This window comes from Coenobita brevimanus, chromosome 40 (assembly GCF_032717465.1).
Source record: "Coenobita brevimanus isolate Jiangsu-jjx chromosome 40, ASM3271746v2, whole genome shotgun sequence".
NCBI classification, from domain to species: domain Eukaryota; kingdom Metazoa; phylum Arthropoda; class Malacostraca; order Decapoda; family Coenobitidae; genus Coenobita; species Coenobita brevimanus.
Window position 1 is genome coordinate 64,310,219 of NC_136993.1, and position 21,662 is coordinate 64,331,880.

Below are 21,662 nucleotides of genomic sequence, written 5' to 3' on the forward strand. Positions count from 1 at the left end.
TGACTCACCACCGTGAAAATGAGTCATCACCAGGTTCATGTGGCTCACCCAAGGATTAACTGCCAACACCACCATGCCACTAAGCCCCGTAGGTGTGTGGGAAGGGAAATATCTCGTCGTTTTTTTGTACTCACATCTTCAGTAAGTAATCATACTTCTCCTTTACTAAGACACTTAGAACTGCACTGTATATCACGAATACGGGTAATTGCACTTTGACGAGTAAATGCTGTTGCTCTTTCACGCATGATTGTAGAGTATGAGGTAATTGTTTGTACTGCAAACCACACTGCTTTGTACTAATCAGGGTTATAGTGAAAATCATATAAATGTTTTACACAACTAACATTATTTGTACTTCACATCACAGATACACTGATGCTCATATTTGGCACGTTACCCCTGAGTATTCAGAGAAATAATTTAGGCATAGGAAGGCATGTATTGTTCATTGGGGCCCGCTCAGAAGTGGTTTTCTTTCAGGTAACAGGTAGGCAAACTCAAGGTATATCCAATTGTTTTCTAACCAATATCCAATAAACAGTATCAACTCCTGTATTGCACTTACTATAAATCACTTATATGCACTTGTAGAACTTATAAAAGACTTATATCTTAGCACTTTCTATAATTCACTTAAATATCACACATTTCACTCATTTATGAAAATACACAAACTTCTGCACTGCTGTATACTATTTACACTTCCCCACACACCTGCTCAGTACTTATACCACTCCCAAAGGGCCTGGTTGTGGAGATCCTGCCCTTGAAGTGGTAGGCTGAGGTGTGAGGGAGCGCTGGAGGAAGATACGTCGCCAAGCAGGCGGCGACAGTGTGGGGCAAACGGCTCTGCGGCATTTTTTTCCGCAGATGACCGCCAGGTCCGCGGTCACTTTCCCGATGTCCTGGGTAATCTTGCGCCTCCTCATTGCCGAAATCATCACTCTCGTAGACTGTCCCTTCCTCCTGGAGAAGTCGGAGAATCCTCTCTGGCGTCGGAGAGCACGTAGGGGTTGGAGGACAAGAGAGCTCGCTCTCCAAGTGGTAGTTTTTTTCCTCCTCAGAGGACTTACTCATGTTGAATGTACGAGAGGAGACAGTATCGTAAAGGGCACGTCTTATGGCACTATCACTAAGCCCTTTACCTGGCACTAAAGACTGAACTTTCGTGGGGATTGATGAGGCAATCGGCCCTTCATGTGGTAGAACGGAATCAGACAGTGTCAAGGAAGATGACGTGGCTCCTCTCCCTACCACTGCTGAGTACAAACTGAACCGCGCAACAGCGGGGTACCTGGGGGTCCTACCTACCCCCGTAGACATCACAGAAAATGGTCCCACGCTCAAACAGTGGCGGGAAGGTGAGTGCGGTATATCGTCAATCGACGGCCCTCCACGCCCTGAATCCTCTCGTGCATGCATGTCAGCCGGCAGATAAGGGTTGAAGTCCTTATATCCCCCTCCCCCCCATTTATTTCCAAATTAAGTTTCTTATTTACGTTGATCATTCCCTTCATATTGTGAGTTGTGGAGAATAGAATGAGTAACAGTTGTAATCATTAGCATAATTCTTGATTTCTGATTCTATGACCATCTTTTGTCTCATTCGCATGCAACTCGGCACCAACCAAATCATAATATCGCCAGCCACGTCGTCACACTTTTTTTTTTTTTATGTGAGGAAGAAGGAACCAAAGGCCATGAGCCCACAGTATCAGTTCCCTCCAAGAGAAAAACAAAATACAATAGAGAGCCAAATTCAAGATCCGATCATTTTGAGATGCCTGGACACACTGCGTTTGAAAGACTGGAGATCATAGGCAGCAGGAAATACAGATAGAGGGAGACAGGTCCGGAGCTGACCTGTTGCATAAATGAAAGACTGAGAGTAACGGTTAACTCTTGCATTAGAGAGTTGGACAGAAAAGGGATGAGAGTTTGCTGCCAGACGGGTGCTATGCGCCCGTCGTAGAGGTGGAGGAATGCAAGCAGACAGTTCAGAGGAGCAGTGACCATTAAATTAGCGATAGAAAAGAGATAAAGATGCAACAGTGCGGCGAAGAGACAGAGGTTGAAGGGAGTCAGTAAGAGGAGGAGAGTTAATGAGACGAAAAGCCTTTGACTCCACGTTATTGAGAAGAGCTGTATGTGGGGAGCCTCCCCACACATGAGAGTTGTACTCCACACAGGGGCAGATAAAACCCCTGTAAAGAGTCAACAATTGTGCAGGAGTAAAGAAAGAGCGGAGTCGGCTTAGCACACCCAATCTCTTGGAAGCAGATTTTACAAGAGATGTAATATGATCTTTCCAAGATAAGTCTCGAGTAAATGAAACCCCAAGCATGTTCAAGGATGATGCAGGATTAAGCTGAATATTATTAAACATTAATGGGTATACCTGTGGAAGATTTTGTCGGGTTCACAGGTGTAAGAACAGAGTCTTAGATGCATTAAAGACAACCATATTATTTTTACCCCAGTCAGAGATACGAGCCAAGTCAGACATTAGGTGTGCCATAGCCTCATCCCTTGTTTCTTGAAGTAACTGTTGAGATGGGCGTTGCGTGAACCGAATGGAAAGGTGAAGGGTGGAGTCATCAGCGTATGAGTAGATAGGGTTAGATGTAAAGCTTAGAAGATCATTGATAAATAAAAGGAAGAGAGTTGGTGATAGGACAGAGCCCTGAGGAACACCACTGTTGATAGATCTAGGAGAAGAACGATGGCCGTCTACAACAGCGGCTATAGAATGACCAGAAAGGAAGCTAGCGATGAAGGCACAGATAGAAGGATAGAAACCATAGGAGGGCAGTTTGGAAATTAAAGATTTATGCCAGACTCGATCGAAAGCCTTTGAGATGTCAAATGCAATGGCAAAGCTTTCGCCAAAGTCCCGAAAGGAGGATGACCAGGAGTCTGAAAGGTAGGTGAGAAGATCGCCAGTGAAGCGTCCCTGACGGAACCCATACTGACGATCGGAAAGAAGGTTGTGATAGGAAAGATGCCTTAAAATTTTTCTATTAAGAATTGACTCGAAAACTTTTGAAATACAGGACGTTAAAGCAATTGGACGATAGTTGGAGGGTTGGGAGTGGTCACCCTTCTTTGGGACTGGCTGAATGAGAGCAAACTTCCAGCAAGAAGGAAAGGTACAAGTTGACAGACAAAGGCGAAAGAGTTTGCCTAGGCAGGGTGTAAGCACAGAAGCACAGTTCTTGAGAACAACAGGAGGGACCCCATCAGGCCCATATGCCTTGTTAGTACTGAGGCCAGTGATGGCAGAAAATACATCAACTGAAGAAATTTTAATGTCAGCCATGAGGAAGTCAGAGGGGAGAAGTGATGGAGGAACAGCACCGGAATCGTCTAAGGTGGAATTGGAGGAGAAAGTCTGTGCGAAGAGATCTGCTTTATCAGTAGAAGAAATAGCTACAGAACCATCAGAGTAGAAAAGAGGAGGGAAGGATGATGAGGTAAAGTTGTTAGAAAGATTTTTGGCAAGGTGCCAGAAGGAGCGGGAAGAATTCGAGTTGGAGAGTTGAGAGCATTTAGTATGGATGAAATTATTTTTAGTAGAGTGAAGAACAGACTTAGCACGATTCCGGGCAGAAACGTAAAGATGATGTGATTCAGGGGTGGGATGGCTCCGGTACCTTTTGTAGGTCTTCTCCTTGTTGCGGACAGCATTAGAACAAGCGTGATTAAACCAAGGCTTTCTTGTGTTAGTCAAAGGATATGAGAATGGAATGTATGCTTCCATGCCCGAGAGAATAACCTCCGTAATGCGTAAGGCACACTCAGATGGCTCACGGCCATGGAAGCAATAATCATTCCAGGGAAAATCAAAGAGGTACTGCCTGAGGGCCCCCCAGTCCGCGGCTCCAAAATGCCACAGACGACGTTTCCCTGGAGGGTCCACAGGCCATACCGGAGTGATAGGACAGGTTAAGGTAATAAGGTTGTGATCGGAGGAGCCCAACGGAGAGAAAAGATTAACAGAGTAAGCAGAAGGATTAGTTGTGAGGAAGAGGTCAAGTATGTTGGAGCTCTCTCCAAGGCGGTCAGGGATACGGGTAGGGTGCTGTACAAGCTGCTCTAGGTCATTAAGGATAGAAAAGATGTAGGCTTGTTCACCAGGTGTATCCGTGAAAGGAGAGGAGAGCCAAAGGTGGTAGTGAACATTGAAATCTCCAAGAATGGAGATTTCAGAGAAAGGAGAAATGGACAGAATGTGTTCCATAGTAGAAGTAAGATAGTCGAAGAATTTTTGATAGTCAGTATAAACTTACACTCCCCCCCCCCGTTTGTTTATTCCGATTCTAAATTTAGTTTGAGATGTAATTGGGTACAATACTGATATTCTTTTCGTATTGAGGGATTGGAGTGTGATTGTTAATAATATAGGGTTGAGAAGTTTTATTATTATTATTATTATTATTATTCAAATTTTGTCTGCGGCCACCCTTTGCGGGATTAGGGCGTCGGGCTATAGATAGATAGATAGATAGATTATTCAAATGTAGAGTAATGAAATCAGATCAATTTATGTTATGATATTACTCCCCAGGCTTGAAAATTTGCATTCACTAAACCTGTTGTAACTTTTGAGTCCTCTTGCCGTCTGGACTGACTGACTTACGAAAATGTCTCATTTTTAGTACGATAGTGGAGAGTTGCAGTGATAAATACCGATCTTCCCCGAGTCCACCTGCGGCCAAGGAGGACGGCACCTTGATATCGTTAAATAGATCATTCAAAGTAGATCAGTGTGAGAGAAATCAGTAATCAGAACATCGAGAAATTGGATTTGATAACATTAGAGGTATCATTAAAAGAAATGCAAACATCCTATCTCGGGTTTTCCAACTACTCTCTCCAATCAGCACGATGTGGGCGGCCTGCAAGGTGTATTAGGGAGTGAATGGGCCAGTATATCTGAACCAACCAAAACTTGCGCTACCCTCTTTAAGTGGAATTCGAGCCTAACTTTTTGGTTACGTTTTGACTAACTGCCTTTGACATATCAGAAAATAGAGAATTAAATCACTCCAGTCAGGCCTGGATTTCACACTCAAGGCTGAGTTCGGTACCCTAGTGACAGTCACATTGAAAATCCCAAAAAGTGTCAGGGCATTACACCCTGATTAAATATAAATGTGCTGTGGTCTTGTCCCCTCATTCCACCGACTGCGAAGAATATACTATTTCACATCAGAAAGGGAATGTCATATCAATTTCTCGTTTCTCTGAAATTTTCCTTCTCAGTGATTTCAAGGTTCACGCCACCTTTGGTTCTCTTCACTGACCGATCCGATTAGTGAAGAAGCTTACATCTTTTCAATCTTAAATGACCTAGAACAACTTGCACAGCACCTTACCCATATTCATGACCACCTTGGGGAAAGAGTTCCAAGATACCTGACCTTTTCCTTACAAGCAATCCTTCTGGTTACGCTGTTAGCCTATCCTCTCCATTGGGCTACTCCATTCACAGCCTTATCACCTTAACCTGTTCTATTGCCCCAGTAAAGCCTGGGGATCCTCCCAAAAGACGGTAACTGAGTCACTTTGGAGCTGCTGAATTGGAAGCCCTCAGGCAATACCTTTTAGATTTTCCTTGGAATTATCATTGCTTTCATGGGTAAGAGCCTTCCGTGTGTGCCTCATTGCAAGGGTTATTCTCTCAGGCATGGAAGCATACCTTCCTTTCAATTATCTTGTGACTAATGCAAAAAAAAGAAAAGAAAAGGTTTAATCATGCTTGGCCTAATCATATCCACAAGAAGAAGGCCAACAAAAGATACTGGACCCGCCCCACGCCTGAATCTCAACACTATTATGTCTATGTCTAGAACCATGCTACATCTGTTCTCCCCTCTGGTAAGAATTATTTCATTTGTACTAAATGCTCTGAACTCTCCTACTTAGATTCTTCCTGCTCCTTTTAGTGACTTGCCAAAAACCGTTCTAACAATGTTACTTCATCCTTCTTCATCCCTCTTTTCTGCTCTCATGGTTCTGTAGCTGTTTCTTCTACTGAAAAAGCAGAACTATCTGCTGAAACTTATTATCATCTGCAGCCTGTATCATTACACTGCAGGACATCGGCCTCATGAAACAGGGCTTTGTTTGGAAGGAAACCAGCCAATATTACTATCCCGGCTGTCATATGTTTTAGTCTGACTACTACCAGGAGTCTGCCTGCTGTTAAGCCTGGCTTCTATTAGTCTGACTGCTATCAGGTTGAAGCAGTACTGAGGCCTGCTGACCACCATATGATAACACTTCATGAGCAGGTTCGTCTTGATGCCCAAATGGCTACCATCACCATCTTCAGTTGGAGCTGGAGCTTAAAAGATTCTCACGAGAGGGAGGGGGATGGGGAGGACTGGCTGACCACCTCTGTCTCCTCCTCGCCCCCACTGTCGATAAGCCACCACTTATATTTTGGCTCTGGTGCTCTACCCCAACAGGGTCACAGGAGAGTTTATGGTTGGGGTATCTCTGCCATCCTCCTCCATGCTTTCCCCCAACCGCTGAAGGGCTGCTGTGCTTAGATTTTGTTGATTATGAAAAGGCTTTCGACTCAGTGCAGCATATATGAACTGTAAAGTCATTGCAGTAACAAAGAGTAAACAAGAACATTATAAAGCTGGTCACAAACATGATAAAGAGGGAACTTCCACAGTTAAGTTACATAAAATCGCGGGGAAAAGATTGCTAAAGGCGTGCGTCATGGAGACACAGATTCACCGAAATTATTTACAGCATGCCTTGAATGTATTTTCAAAAGCTACATTGGAAGAACAAAAGCATAAACACAGATGGAGAAAACTTAAACCATTTACGAGTTACAGACGGCGTTGTCCTAATCCCAGAAACAGTTGAGAGATCGCAAGGAATGTATAATGACCTAAATAATGTCTCAAAATAGGGAAAATGGGAACTGGAATATACCAAAAGTAATGTCTAATCCAAATACAACAAAGAGCACCATCAAAATAAGCGAACAAGTTCTTTTAGAACTTGTGGAGTACACTAACGTGGGACAAATACCGGTACTAAAAAACTAACGAAAGACAATGATAACGAAACACTGGGACATCATGAAAGGTAGTTTGCCAGTATGTATGAATGGACAAGTATATAACACATGTATAATCCCACGTACGATGTATGGTTGTAAGACCTCGAAACGTACAAAATCGATGGAATACCAATTAATTTGTTCTCAAAGAGCAATGGAAAAGTCCTTGTTGGTGATATCTTTGAGAGAAAGGAAAACATCAATTTGGGTGAGAGAGTAGACTAAAGTAAAAGATGTTATAGAAGTTATAAAAGAAAAGAAATGCAGGTGGGCAGGTCATGTAACAAGAATAAGGGGAAACCAGTCTAACAAGAGGCTGACTGACTGGATTCCAAGAGGCTAGTATAGCAAAGGCCAGACAGGAGGTAGAGAGGTGAGACAGGGAAGTTTGCAGGCATAACCTGGCACAACTGGCTGTCAATGAATTCTGGGAAAGGACTGGAGGAGGCCTTTTTCTCAGAAGTGGACCTGCAACGGCTGATGATCTATCTTTCTATCTATCTATAGACAGACAGATAGATAGAAGACCGATTAGCATAGCTTGGCGTTCATCTAAATTAACTTAACCTAACCTAACCTAATCTAACCTAAACCTAACCTAAATTATCCCAGCCTAACCTAACTGCAGCATAATTAACATAACCTTTATTAACCCATCCAAATTTGCATTCATTTCACCTACTGACAAGACATTACATTAAATGACTGATTTCGCTGTCTGCCTTTAATATCTATCAATCTTTCTGTCTGTCTGCCTGTCTGTCTGTCTGTCCCCCCCCCTCTCTCTCTCTCTCTCTCTCTCTCTATGAATGTATGTATCTATCTATATCTATCTATATAGAAAATATATATATATATATATATATATATATATAGATAGATAGATAGATATATATATATATTATATATATATATATATATATATATATCTATCTATATAGAAAATATATATATATATATATATATATATATATAGATAGATAGATAGATAGATAGATAGTGTTTATACTGTGTGTAGCTTAACTAATACAGTTTACATCAGTAATATCAAATGGGATAATGAGGTGTCATAGGTAAAGTAAGCCTTTGAACAAATTGTGTCATTAAGTCCTCTAAGCCAACTTTGTAGGGTCCAGTATATTCTGGAGGTTACTACATGATCCCTGTCAGGTTGGGAACTAACTTACTTTGTCTTAATAGCATCATGAAGTCCGTCTATTAACTCGACACCCAGGTACATCAGTTCTCCTGCAGCTCTGTAGGAGGGTGATTTGGACGCAGAGAAGGTTTCTTTCCAATATTTGCCCCAGGCTTCTATTGTGATGCTGTGTGGAGAAATAAATTAACCCTTATGATACTGTAGAATATTTGATTTATATATATATATATATATATATATATATATATATATATATATATATAGATAGATAGATAGATAGATAGATAGATACTTCGTAGATAGATATATAGATAGATAGATAGATAGATATGTAATCTCTTTTTGGTGCAATACAACCGGTACATTACGTGTTTAAGGCATATTTCCAGTGCAATGATGAGCTGTTTTGTGTCTGTATCTGTGATATATTGGCTGACGCTTAGCTAATGCATCTTTCCTTGATACTAACAACTAGCATGAATTATCTGAGAGCCTAATTTCCTTATACAAAGAGAGTTATAAATGAATGAATAAATACATATTAATTGTTTTATTATTAGGAGCTTACTTCGTGTACAACAAATCTAAATGTTATAATATTGCCATTCTTCATCACAACTAACTAAAAATAATAACACTAGGCCTTGGACCAGGATAGACAGTCAGGAGACGCTCAAGGACCGGACAAAGGACATGGTACAGATTGCAACATGGACTGTATGTGATGCGAATGATGAAGTGAAAGAAAAAGATTGTCCAGATGCTTAACTCGCCGTGTGCGGGTAGATTTTGGACCCTCGTGGAGCCATTGTGCCAGCCAATTTTCGACCGTTTTTTTTTTTTTTTTTTTTTGCTAGGTAGGTTAGAAATGATGAGAAAACCTGGAGAACAACAGTAAAAGTACTCACGGAAGCCATTTAGGTCGAATTTGAGGTCGATTCTCCTTGAGCAGGTGACTGAATACTTCAGAGCAACGCCCATAGACGTTATTGGCCGCCTCCGACACCCATTCAGTTGAGGTAGACCTTCGTTTTCTTCGTTGGTAACTATGCTATTTGAGCCAAGGACACTCTTGTTGGGTATATAGATGAAACAGGAAGTGTCTACAGTTGTGGGAATGGTAAGTCTGTGTCCATGCCAGTCATCTCCCGCCCAATTTGAAAATTCGCATGTGTACGCCAGTTGCAAATGCAGATCGTACATGTAGAGCTCTGGCACTGTCTGTGGACGTAGGCACCGCCATACATGTATGGCTCCGGCACTGGGTGGGTTAAGGATGCAAAAGTGCAGATATGAGGATTAGCTGAGACTAAATGGTGAGGTGAGAGTGTGAGAGAGTGGCAGTGTGATTGGGGTATATGCATTCAGGTAAGTGAGAATGAGAGGGCAAAACAGGGTGTATGTATAGTTGCAAGCAAGAGATCTATCTATCTATATACCCAGGCTGTTTCCCCCAAGGAAAGGGAGGTAGCCGAGACAGGACGACACACTCCCCATTTACTCATCCATTCAAACCCATTCATTTGCATCTTAGCCTCAAAGGGGAGAAGGGACAGATCCTCACGGCACCACACCACACAAGGGTCAACTGCGCAGTGCAATCAGTGACATCCGCAGCAGGGCCCGACAGCAGAGCTGGTTTACCCCTGCCACATCATAATAAACCCACCCCCTTACCCGCACCTGACCTGACTAGCTGATCAGACCAAATGTGGGAGAAAATCCCCTCAGGGCTGCATCATCATTTATTCATTCACAATTTCTCTCCATTTATTTCTGTCACGCACAGTCACTCTTCCTTGCTTAACAGACAGACATCCCTCTTGCATCCAGCGCTCTCTTCACACAGTCCATCCGTCCTATTCGTGGTCTCCCTCTCAGCCTTACACTTCTCACATCAGATCTAGTTATCTTTTTCACCAATCGCTCATTATCCATTCTGTCCATATGCCCAAACCATCGCAATACCCTCCGCTCAACTCTATCAGCCATCTCCTGAACAACTCCAGTTCTCATTCGCACTTCATCATGTCTCACTCAATCCATACGCGTCGCTCCACACATACACCTCAGACACTTCATCTCCATTACATTCAAATTTTTCCTCTCTGCTGCACCCATAATCCATGTTTCAGTCCCACATAACGCAGTCGGTACCACAACACCCTCATACAGCCTTCTCTTTACATCCATTCTAAGTGAACGACATCTAAACATGTATTTCATTCCTCCCAGCTCCTTTCCTACTTCATTCATTCTAAACTTCACTTCTGCATCTATTCTTCTATCTGCAGCAACATGTGACCCTAAATATTTAAAACACTCTACCTCCTCAAGCAACTCACCATTCAAAACTATATTCATCCCCCTACCATCTACCAACCTCGTACACTTCATCACTTTACTCTTATTCTCATTTACTTTCAATTTCTTCCTTTCACACACCCTTCCAACTGTCTCAATCTCTCCTCTGAATCAGCCACCAGTGCAGTATCATCCGCAAACAGCAGCTGCTTCAGATTCCACTCTCCACCATCAACATTCACAAGACTCAGACCTCCACCTAAAACTCTTGCATTCACCTCCCGTACAACACCATCCATATAAATAATAAACAACCAAGGCGACATCACACATCCCTGTCGCAGCCCCACTCTCACAGGAAACTAATCACTCACAGCATTACCCACTCTTACACACGTTCTACTAATTACATGAAAACTTTTCACCCCTTTTAGGAACCTACCATCAAGTCCGTACAATCATCAAACAGTCCACAAAGCCTCGCTATCAATTCTATCATATGCATTCTTTAAATCCATGATTGCCCAAAACACATACTTGCCTTTCGCTAAATACTTTTCACACACTTGTCTCACAGCAAACACCTGATCCACGCATCCCCTCCCTCTCCTGAAGCCACTTTGCTCATCACCAATCACTCCCTCTGTACCCTGTCTAACTCTCATAATTAACACTCTACCATACACCTTACTTACAACACTCAACAGACTTATACCCCTAAAGCTAGTACATTCATACTTATCACCCTTGCCTTTATACAAGGGGACCACACAAGTACTCGTCCAGTCAATTGGCACCATACCTTTCACAAAGCACACATTCAAAAATCTTACTAACCAGTCAACAATAGTCACCCTATCACCCTTCTGGCATTCCACAGCACACCCATCCATACCTGCAGCTTTCCCTTATATCATCTCCTTTGCTGCCTCCTCCACTTCCTCCTTCGTGATCAAAGAAGCATTCAACTCTCCCAACAACTTTATTTTTGCACCCTTCCTTCTGCAACAGTCTCAGCCACCTTTTCCTCCCCTACATTTAACAATCTTTCTAAATACCCTGCCCGTCTCTTCCTTGCTGCATCCACCTCAATTAACATCCTTCCATCCTCTGATTTTACTCATTCTTCCTTCCCAGACTCTCTCTTTCGCACCCTTTTCACCTCCTTCCAGAACATTTTCTTATTCTGCTGAAAATTCTCAGTCAGCCGCCTACCCCACCTCTCATCTGCTGCCACTTTTGCATCACGCAAAGCCCTTCTTGCCCTATTCCTCTTTTCCTTATACCTCTCATATGACACCTGATCCTTCCTTTTCAGCCACACTTCATATGCACGTCTCTTCTCAGCCACAGCCATACTTACTTCCTCGCACCACCATTCACTGCCTTTTCTTACACCACCACTCACACGTCTCACACCACACACCTCTTCTGCATGCCCCACCATAGCACAGCACTCTTAAACAACTGCCATTCCCCCTTCATAGTGCCATTTTCCTGATTTCATCTTTCAATTTCCCCTGATACTCTATCATTTTCTCTCTTTTATCCAACTCACTCACTTTCAAAACCTCCCTGCCACACCTAATCCTCCTAGCTCTCACCCATCTCTTACCTACTCTAAACTTTCCTTCCACCAGGAAGTGGTCAGACATACCTCCACCCTCCCCACTCAGAACTCTCACATCCAGTAATCTTCCTATTATATTCCTGGACACAACCACATAGTCCATCAATGCCCTATCAACAACCCTTCCACCATCCTGTCTCCCCCGTGTATACTTATAAATATCTTTCTTCTCAAACAGCGTATTTCCAATCACCATCTCTCGCTCAACGCACATCCCTATCATTCGTTCCCCATTTTCATTTCTTCCAGGCACACCATGCATACCAACTACATCTTCAACTGCTACATTTCCCACTCTAGCATTCAGATTTCCCATCATTACCACATTCACATTCGCTCCAAAACTCTGCAGACACTCATCAACATCATTCCAGAAGGACTCCCTCTCTTCTTCATCCCTTTCACTACCAGGCCCATATGCTCTCACAAACACCCACAATTCACGTTCAAATTTCGCTTTCACCCACATCAGTCTCGATGACACCTCCTTCCATTCAATAACACACTGCTGTACTTCCGGACTCACTGACAAGGCCACACCTTCTCTTCTCCTTCCTCTCTCAACACCTGACAATCTTCCATTCACACTTCTAAACATAGACTCACCCTTCCCTTTCATCTTCGGTTCACTCAAAGCTTAAACAACCAACTTTCTTCTCAAACATTCTCCCAATCTCCTCCTTTTTAGCCTCAATCGTACTACATCCACGCACATTCATAGACCCAATCATCAGGGTATGGGAATAACTCAATCCTCCATCCCTTTCTCTGGCTTGTCTCTTTTTAGGAACAAAAAAACAGAGGAGGGGGTCCCTAGTCCCCTCACCCCGCCCCTTTTAGTCGCCTTTTACGACACGTAGGGAATACGGTGGCAGTATTCTTCCTAACACAACCTGGCCGCAGAGTAGTAGTACCACCCCATAGTGCAGCCAGATTGTGTCCCCACACGCCACAGGGGGGTGCAAAAGATAGAAAGAGGATAAAAGAGAGTATGGATCAATTGGCTCAAGGATTGTGAGGGTAAAATTGATAGCAAGAATACTGTGCATCAATGCAAGATCGTGCAAGCAGGATGAAAAAAGAGCTGTGGGCAAATGTGGAAGATGCAATGAAAAGTTTTAGGGGAATGAGATAGTGTTTTTACGAATGGAAGAGTCGGGAATGTGAAGGTGGATGAATAGTTGGTGAGTGGGGTGTGCCTGCTAAAGTGGAAGAGAATGGCAGTGCTCTAGTGGACATTTGTGCCGGGAGGGGGTTGGTGATAACCAGTACCCTCTTCAGGCAAAAAATGATCCATGAGTATATGTGGCAAGTGATGAGACGGTTGGGTGGTGAGCTGAATGAATGGAAGACAATGATTGGTTATGTGTGTTTGGATGAGAGAATGAGGTACGTATTGGATGCATGAGCGTACAGAGGTCGGGGGAGTGGGCTTTCTGATCATCATTAGGTGGTGGTGAGAGTCAACGTTCAAATGCAATGGATGAATAGAATGGAAGAAGGACAATAGGAAGTAGTCCGTACAAAGATAGTATAAAGATTGCAAGAGGATGAAAAAAAGCAGAGTATAAGAGAGAATTGGAGGAGTATTTGGGTAAATATGAGATGGAGCAGACTGGGAAGGTGGAGAGTGTGTCTGTGAAGCATGTGAGGTTGTGTGTTGGGTGAAGAGAAGACGAAAGAGGATGCAAGGAACAGCATGGTAGAATGAAGAGGTGAGACAAGCTGTGATGCGAAACAAGAAAGCATATAGTGAGTGGATGGGAAGCAGAGGCGTGGAGGAAGTTGAGAGATGGAAGAGAGAGTTATGAAGAGAGGAAGAGAGAGGTGATAAGATTAATAAGAGAGAGTAAGAAGAGAATGGATGAGGAATTTGGAAGGAATTTTAGTGTAAAGTGGAGAGAATGTAAGAAAATATTTTGGAAGGAGGAAAACAGAGTTAGGCTGGGTGAAAAAGACGTTAGTAGGGGCATGAAAGACAAAAATGGTAGACTGAGAGTGGAGAAGGGAATAAAAAAGTGACCAGGTGGAGAGAACACTTTAAGGAACTGTTAAAATTGAGAATGAAACTAATGCGAGTATAAGTGGCTGGGGAATGGCTAGGAGAAGGAAGGCGAGAGGACAGGAAGAAATCAGTCGAATGGAAGTAGTGGAAGCAATGAAGAAAGTCAGAGTGGGGAAAGCCCCAATAATTGATGAAGTGTGTGTCGAAATGCTGAAGCATGGGGGACAGACATTAGTAGAATGGATATGGAAGATGATCAGATTGGCCTGGGAGGAAGGTAGAGTCTCGGAGGATTAGAAGTCAGGTATAATTATTCCCCTGAACAAAGGTAAAGGGGAACAAGAGAAGAATTGCTCTCGGACCTCCTGCGAGGCTCATGTTTCAAACAGTTATCTGTAAAAAGTAACTAGCCATTTCAAATAACCTTTTATGGGACCACTTTTTTATCTCAATGGACTTAAATGAAGAACTTTTATTAAAGTTGCTGCTAGATGGCGCCACCACAGGTGTCAGCTGACAGCAAATTTGGATTCTCCATGTCAAAAAACCTTCTATGGGATCACTTATATGTCTCAACAGGCTTAACCCTTCGTACGCCATTTGGGGTCAGATTGACCCCAACACGTACTTAAAATGATGTCATTCAGCCACTTATTGTTTTGGGGATCTGGAGAATCATGACTGTTTGTCCTTGGCCAGTGCATAAGGCCACAGCATTTGAGTTGAATGATTCTTATAGTTCAGGAGTTAGGAGGGTAGAAACCTCGTTGGAGGTCGTTTAGTGTCCCACCTAGCATTTTGCGTATTTTTTAAATTTCCGGATTCAAGATATTGACAATGTCACTAAATGCTGAGATGTTCTACAGTCAGTGGAGGACAATCGTAGAAGCTCCTCCCATTTCTGATGCTGATAATGACACCTACAGCGATTATCTGATGTTAAAATCATTCAGGAGTTTTCTGATTATAAATATGTCAATCTTGTTTATGTGTATGTTTAATTGATATGTATATCATTCAGGGGTTCCCTGAATATAAATGTTAGTCTTGTTAATGTTCTGAACATAGATTCAACCAATTTTTTTGTGTCATTTTATTTTCATGATGTTTTGTTTCCAAAAGTATTATAACCGATAATACATTATTTTTTATTCAAGATCATGCTGACTGAATAAGAATGATGTAACCTAAAATTCATTACATTTGCGAACCTTCAAAACCTTTTAAGGAAATCTTAAAAAATTTAATTTCATAAAAAAAAAAAAAAGTACACAAAAGTAAAACAAAAAAGGGACACATTAGGGATTGGCTATACATGTCGTGTCGTGGGCAACATATGTAAAAAAATTGACATCTGTAACTTTGTGCACATGGAAGAAATTCAAATATTAAGTTGAGGTCTTTCAATACCCCTATGCCGTTGTGGGTTACGTTTTTTCACCTGACGCAAGAAGAGTTAAAATGAGCATTTTTATTAAAGTTGTCACTAGATTGAAGTAGTATGGGTAGGTAGCCCTGCCCAGGAAGTACAACCGCCAAGGTAAGGGGAGACTCAAGGAATGGCCTGGATTCCATTTTCTCTTCTAGGCCTTGGTAGCTGGTTACACATCTTTCTGCCTCACACATCAGAGGGCATCAGGCTGCCCTCCTTACACAACGCACATATCCACATTATATCACATTGCCTTAAACCTGTTGTCCTCTCTCCATAAACACCGATCTTGTCATTACATATCATACATATTCCACAACACACCCCTGCTTCCAACCTCCCATAAAAACCATGGCTGCTGCTATACTGGGAATTGCTGTGTTGGTTTCTCGGATGACCACCACCGGCAGGGTTGGGTCATCTGCACAGGGCCTTCCTGGTCGTCATCAAGAGACCGTGCCACCTTCAGTGTTGAGGGACCCCCAAACTGCTCGTCAGTGCCGTAAAATTTTCTTCTGCAATATTAGGGGACTTCACCCCAACATCAACTCTGTTCACAATTTCCTCCAGTTTGAATCCACAGATCTGCTGTTTGTGAGAGAGACTCAAGTAAGCACCACCTCTCATTTAGCTATTTTAATTTTCCTGGTTATATCTTGATCCAAAATTTCAGACCCAAAGGAGGCGTATGTTGCCTTGCTTAATCAGAAAATGCCCTGGAGGAGATTACTAAATCTAATTGTCCTTATTTCTACTATTCCATATACAAATTAAATTCTTTTGGTAAAATTAAAAATTTCTGTTGTGTGTTTCGTTCCCCTAATGCCCCTCTGAGCCCAGTTTATTTGACTCTCTGTCTTCACAACTAAGTGTCCTCAACATTAATACTGCATCAAAAATTACTATTCTGGGTGAATTAATGTCAGTAATGTTGAATGGCTCACTTATTCAGCCAGAACTGATGACTCGGGTCTAGAATGTGAACTATTTGCAGACTCATTTGATCTCACCCAGTTAGTCAGTCAACCTATCCGTGTACCAGACAACCCCAATCAAAATCCCGACCTATTGGACTCGTATCTAACAACTAATTCAGGTAATTATAATGTCGAAGTGAAGTCCCCCTCGGATCCTCGGATCATTGTCTGATACAAGCCACCAGTTCAACACCTACTACACCCTCCTGCTCTGAACCTGTCGTGGTGACTAAATGGCACTATGACAGGGCAGACTGGGAGGGTCTCCAAAATTTTTTAATGGATGTTCCTTGGACCTCCTTTTTCAATCAAGATGCAAACTCCACATTGGGCCACATATAGGATTTCATTAAAGTCGGCATGGATGCATTCCCCCATCACAGTTACAGAAAAAGATGTAATTCACCTTAATGGTTTGACCACAATTGTGCTAGAGTAACAGAACATAAAACAATAGCCTATAACACTTACACAAGGACCAACACTAAAGAAGCCTTTAACTATTATAAATATATCAGAATCCATGCCAAAACTATTATCAATCTTTCTAAATCAAACTTTCTTCATACACAAGCTAACAAACTACTAAACAACCCAAATGATAAAAAAAAAAATCTGGTCTACCCTTAATTCATTCAAATGTAATTTCACTACCACCTCTTTCATGCCACCATTACAGTCCCCTGATGGAAATCTAGTAAGTGACCCACGTGGAAAAGCCAACCTTCTTGTTGACATTTTTTCAACAAACTCAACCCTAAATAGACAAAATCACAATATTCCAGTACTTGATTTTAATTCCCTTCAAAATCCCCTTTTCAAGATTCACACAAGATATGTACAAGCTGTATTACAGAATCTCTCAGTAGACACAGCTCCTGGTCCAGATGAAATTCCTTCAGTTGTAATTGAATATTGCTCCCCAGTGTTCACTCCTGTATTGACAAAATTTTTCCACTTATGCATCTTGTACCTCAAGTTTTCCAGCCTCTTGGAAAGAAAGAAATATCCATCCTGTTCCTAAAAAGGGGATCAAATCTGATCCATCACACTATAAATCAATTGCTATAACTTCCATTTTCGGTAAAGTTTTTGAGACACCAATAAGCAAACATATAGTCAAGCATCTAGAAATCAGTAAATTAATCAGTGATCGGCAGTATGAATTTAGACATGATCGTTCAACTGTAGACATTCTTTGCCTTCTTACCCATCAGATTAACAAAAAAGTAGACAAACGTGGTGAAACACACACAATAGCACTTGATATTTCAAAAGCATTTGATAGAGTAAGGCACCGGGGACATACTGTCCAAGATGTCACACTATGGCCTTGCATCACTGGTTCCTCTAATTTCGTCTTACTTTCATAAAAGAAAAATACGGGTCACGGTAGATGGAATTTATTCCCAGTTCCTAAGCTGGACAGCTGATCTTAAATCCCATGCTAAAAATGCTTCTACTGTAGGAAATTGGGACTTTTGTGCAGAGTTCGTGAATTTGTCACTGACAAGCTGTTGGCCACAATAAACAAAAGTTATCTGCGTTCTCAGATCGAATACTGTTCGCCACTGTGGAGTGGATGTGAAGCTGTTGCATTGAGGCAGTTGGACAAAAATCGAAATAAAGACATTAATCAATAATCCTGCCATTACGCAGGACCTTCCTCCATTACCAGTACGTAAAGATGTTGCATCCTTGGCATTATTTTACCGACATTTTTACCGTAAGTATTCTGATGAACTTGCTTTAATTGTGTCTCGCCTTCACATTTTCTCCCGAAATACTCGGGCAGCTGGGAGTGCCCATGAACTTACACACTCTCTCCCGCAATGCAGAACCTCTGCTTATCAAAATTCATTTATCCCTAGAATTACTACTTTCTGGAATTCACTTCCTGGGAGTTGCTTCCCACTAACATTTAATCCACTTTTATTTAAATCCAGTTGTTATAAATATTTTATGAATGGAGGATACGTTTAGGAACATGGACTTTTTTTTTCCCTCTGTTTTTTCTTCCTCCATTCACCTCAGGTGTCAGCTGATGGCAGATTTGGATTCTACATGTCAGATTACCATATATGTCTTCAAAGGCCTCCTTTCAACAAATCCGCAAGAAGAAGAAGAAGAAGGAGAAGAAGAATGCTGGCCACTCATTTACCTGCTGGCTATCGCCACAGGTACAAAGAAGTGTATGGTAATCATAGGGGCTTTTGTCTTCTTAGTGTAACAGGAAGAGTATATGGCAGGATACTAATTAACAGAATTAGAGAAAAAACAAAGGAATTAGTTGGAGAAGAACAGGGTGGTTTTAGGAAGGGAAGAGCTTTTGTAGATCAGATATTCATCTCTCCGTCTTTAGTGTAAAAGTTTCTAGAGAAGGGAAAGCAGTTATATGCGGCCTTCATGTATTCGGAGAAGGCATATGACAGAGTAGATAGATAAGGAATGGGGAAAATATTAAGAATGTATGGAGTAAATGGAAAGTTGTTCCATGCCGTGAAGAGTAGAGGGTGCTAAGGCTGCAGTGCGTGTGGATAGTGAACTGAATGAATTTTTCTGTCTCAATGTTGGATTGTAACAGGGATGTGCCATGTCTCCATGGCTGTTCAATCTTTATATGGATGAGGCAATAAAAGAGATACAAAGTAGAGCAGTGGATGTTGGAGCTGCCCTAATGAGGGAGAGCAGCGTTTAGAAACTTCCTGTTCTGTTCTTTGCACATGATACTGCATTGTTAAATGAGAACGAAGGGGAACTGCAAGATTTGGTGAATGAGTCTGAGAGAGTGTGTAAGAAACAGACTCTAAAGGTGAATGTAAGAAAGAGTAAGTTTATGGTCTTCGAGAAAAATAAAGTCACTGAATGTACAATGAGGATGGATAATGAGGAAATGTAAAATTTGGGTGCATTTAAGTACTTGGGTAGTGTGTTGAGTAAAGATGGAAGTTTGGAGTATGAAGTGCTTGAAAAGGTACAACAAGGAAGTTTTTTTTTTTTTTTTTTAGTGATGATTAAAAATAGGGAAGTAAGCATGGAAGTAAAAAAGTAGCTGCATGATAGTATTGTGAGACCAATTCTAACGTATGGAAGTGAAGCTTGGACCTTGTCGGAAGGACACAAGTCAAGAATGAGATCAGTGGAAATAAAATGAGAGGAGCATGTGGAGTTACATGGAGAGACAGACTGACATATGAGTAAGTGAAGGAGCGTTGTGGTGTGGATGTGAAGGTGATAGAAAGCGTTTGGAGACGTACACTGGGGTGATTTGGCCATGTGGAGAAGATGGCGAGCGAGAGACGAACGAGAAGAATGCATGTGAGTGAGGTTAAGGGGGGTAGAGGGAGGGAGAGGCCGAAGATTAGATGAAGATATGGAATGGAGAGGTATATGAGAAAAGAGGGTGAGAACTGGGCGGAGGGCAGTGAAAAGGAGGGGGACATGGCGACGTGGAGGCGATTTGTTTGTGGCCATTCCTTACGGGATTAAGGCGTCTGGCAACAGACTGATAGATTTCATTGCAGCTATCGGAGAACATTAAATTTCTACCTTACTAGCTTGTATGATGAGTACAAAGATGAAAGAAGCAGCTTCCTGACAGATTCAACATAGAGTTGGTGGAGAGGTTTGTTTTGGTGACTCGTCAAGATAGGTTCCAACAGCCTACTTCAGTGGTTCTCACCTGGTGGTCCACAGGATGTTCACTATTTTGGTAATAAACTGGAGATTGGTGCATATATTTTTAAATTTATTGAAAATTCAGTATGAAAAATTTTATCAAAATAAATAGTTGGCCATTCATTTTATTGTATTATTCCTACTGATTTTTCCAGTATGATTGGTACTTACCCAAATCTGTCAACACATGCAGTCAGATATCTTCTGCCACGTGTGAGGCAGATTTTCATGTTTGTTGCACATTAAGTCCAAACAGAGGAATCGGCTTGCGGTGGAAAGCTATATTCATTGTGCGTTATCAAGTACCACTCCTAACATTTAAAAACTTGTCAGTGAGAAGAGAATCCAAAAGTCTGGTTGCAAAGAAAAATGTTAGTTGTATACTCCTACATAATTTCAAAATTCTGCTTGTTAGAAATAAGTTTCACAGCAAAACATTAGAGAAGTATTCGTGTATTTCCTGGAAATTATGTTTGGAAGAAATATATTTCGGTCCAAAAAGTCAGCTGTCTACTATTTTATATCGTTTCTCGAAATTCTGTTTGTAAGAAATATATTTCTAACCAAAGTATTTGTTGTCTATGCTTTATTTATCATTACTCAAAAGTGAAATGGTCCACGATATTTTTTTTTATTGGGCTGGTGGTCCGTGGCCTGAAACGAGTTGAGAACCACTGGCCTACTCTCTCACCAAGCATGGTGTCCCACAAATTCATGGTCCCACTAGTATATAAAATTAATGTTAACCTTATCTGATGAAATTCAAAAGCAACGTGTTATTCTCTTAAGTGGTCATCACAATAACCAGATCATAAGCCCATATACCTGGTAACTAGTTGCACACTGATATACACATCAACCTGCTATTACTTTCAGCGCCATTCACGTTATTTAATCCCTCTCTCTTCCACTTGCTACCTTTGCTTTTTTTGAACATCTTTTTCTTTACATCTTACTTTCACCTCCCTTTTGTCTTCTCTTCTCCCTCCATCTTTTCAATGGTGTTAACTGCCCATGCTTCCTAGTACTGTCACATCTTGCTGTTAGTGTTAATAGATATTATCCACGATGGTTTTTCTCTCAACCCAATCGTAAGTGTATCAAGCTGGCTGCAAGCGTAGACCCCACAGATTTTTTCAACGAAACGGAGCAGGTGTTGTCACTCCAACGAAGGATGGTAAAGAAAATAATGAGAACATAAACTCTGCCTCACCATCCAAAACGTCCATCAAACCTTTGCTACCATTTAGGGGCCTGGCCACTAGCACTTGTCACCAGGTATTCCCCAAAGACTATACAGTGGAGGCCTACAAGCAGAAACGCGCAACATGTTATGAGGAGGGGAAAAAAATAGCAACTACCCAAGATGCCCATCAGTTGGGTACTG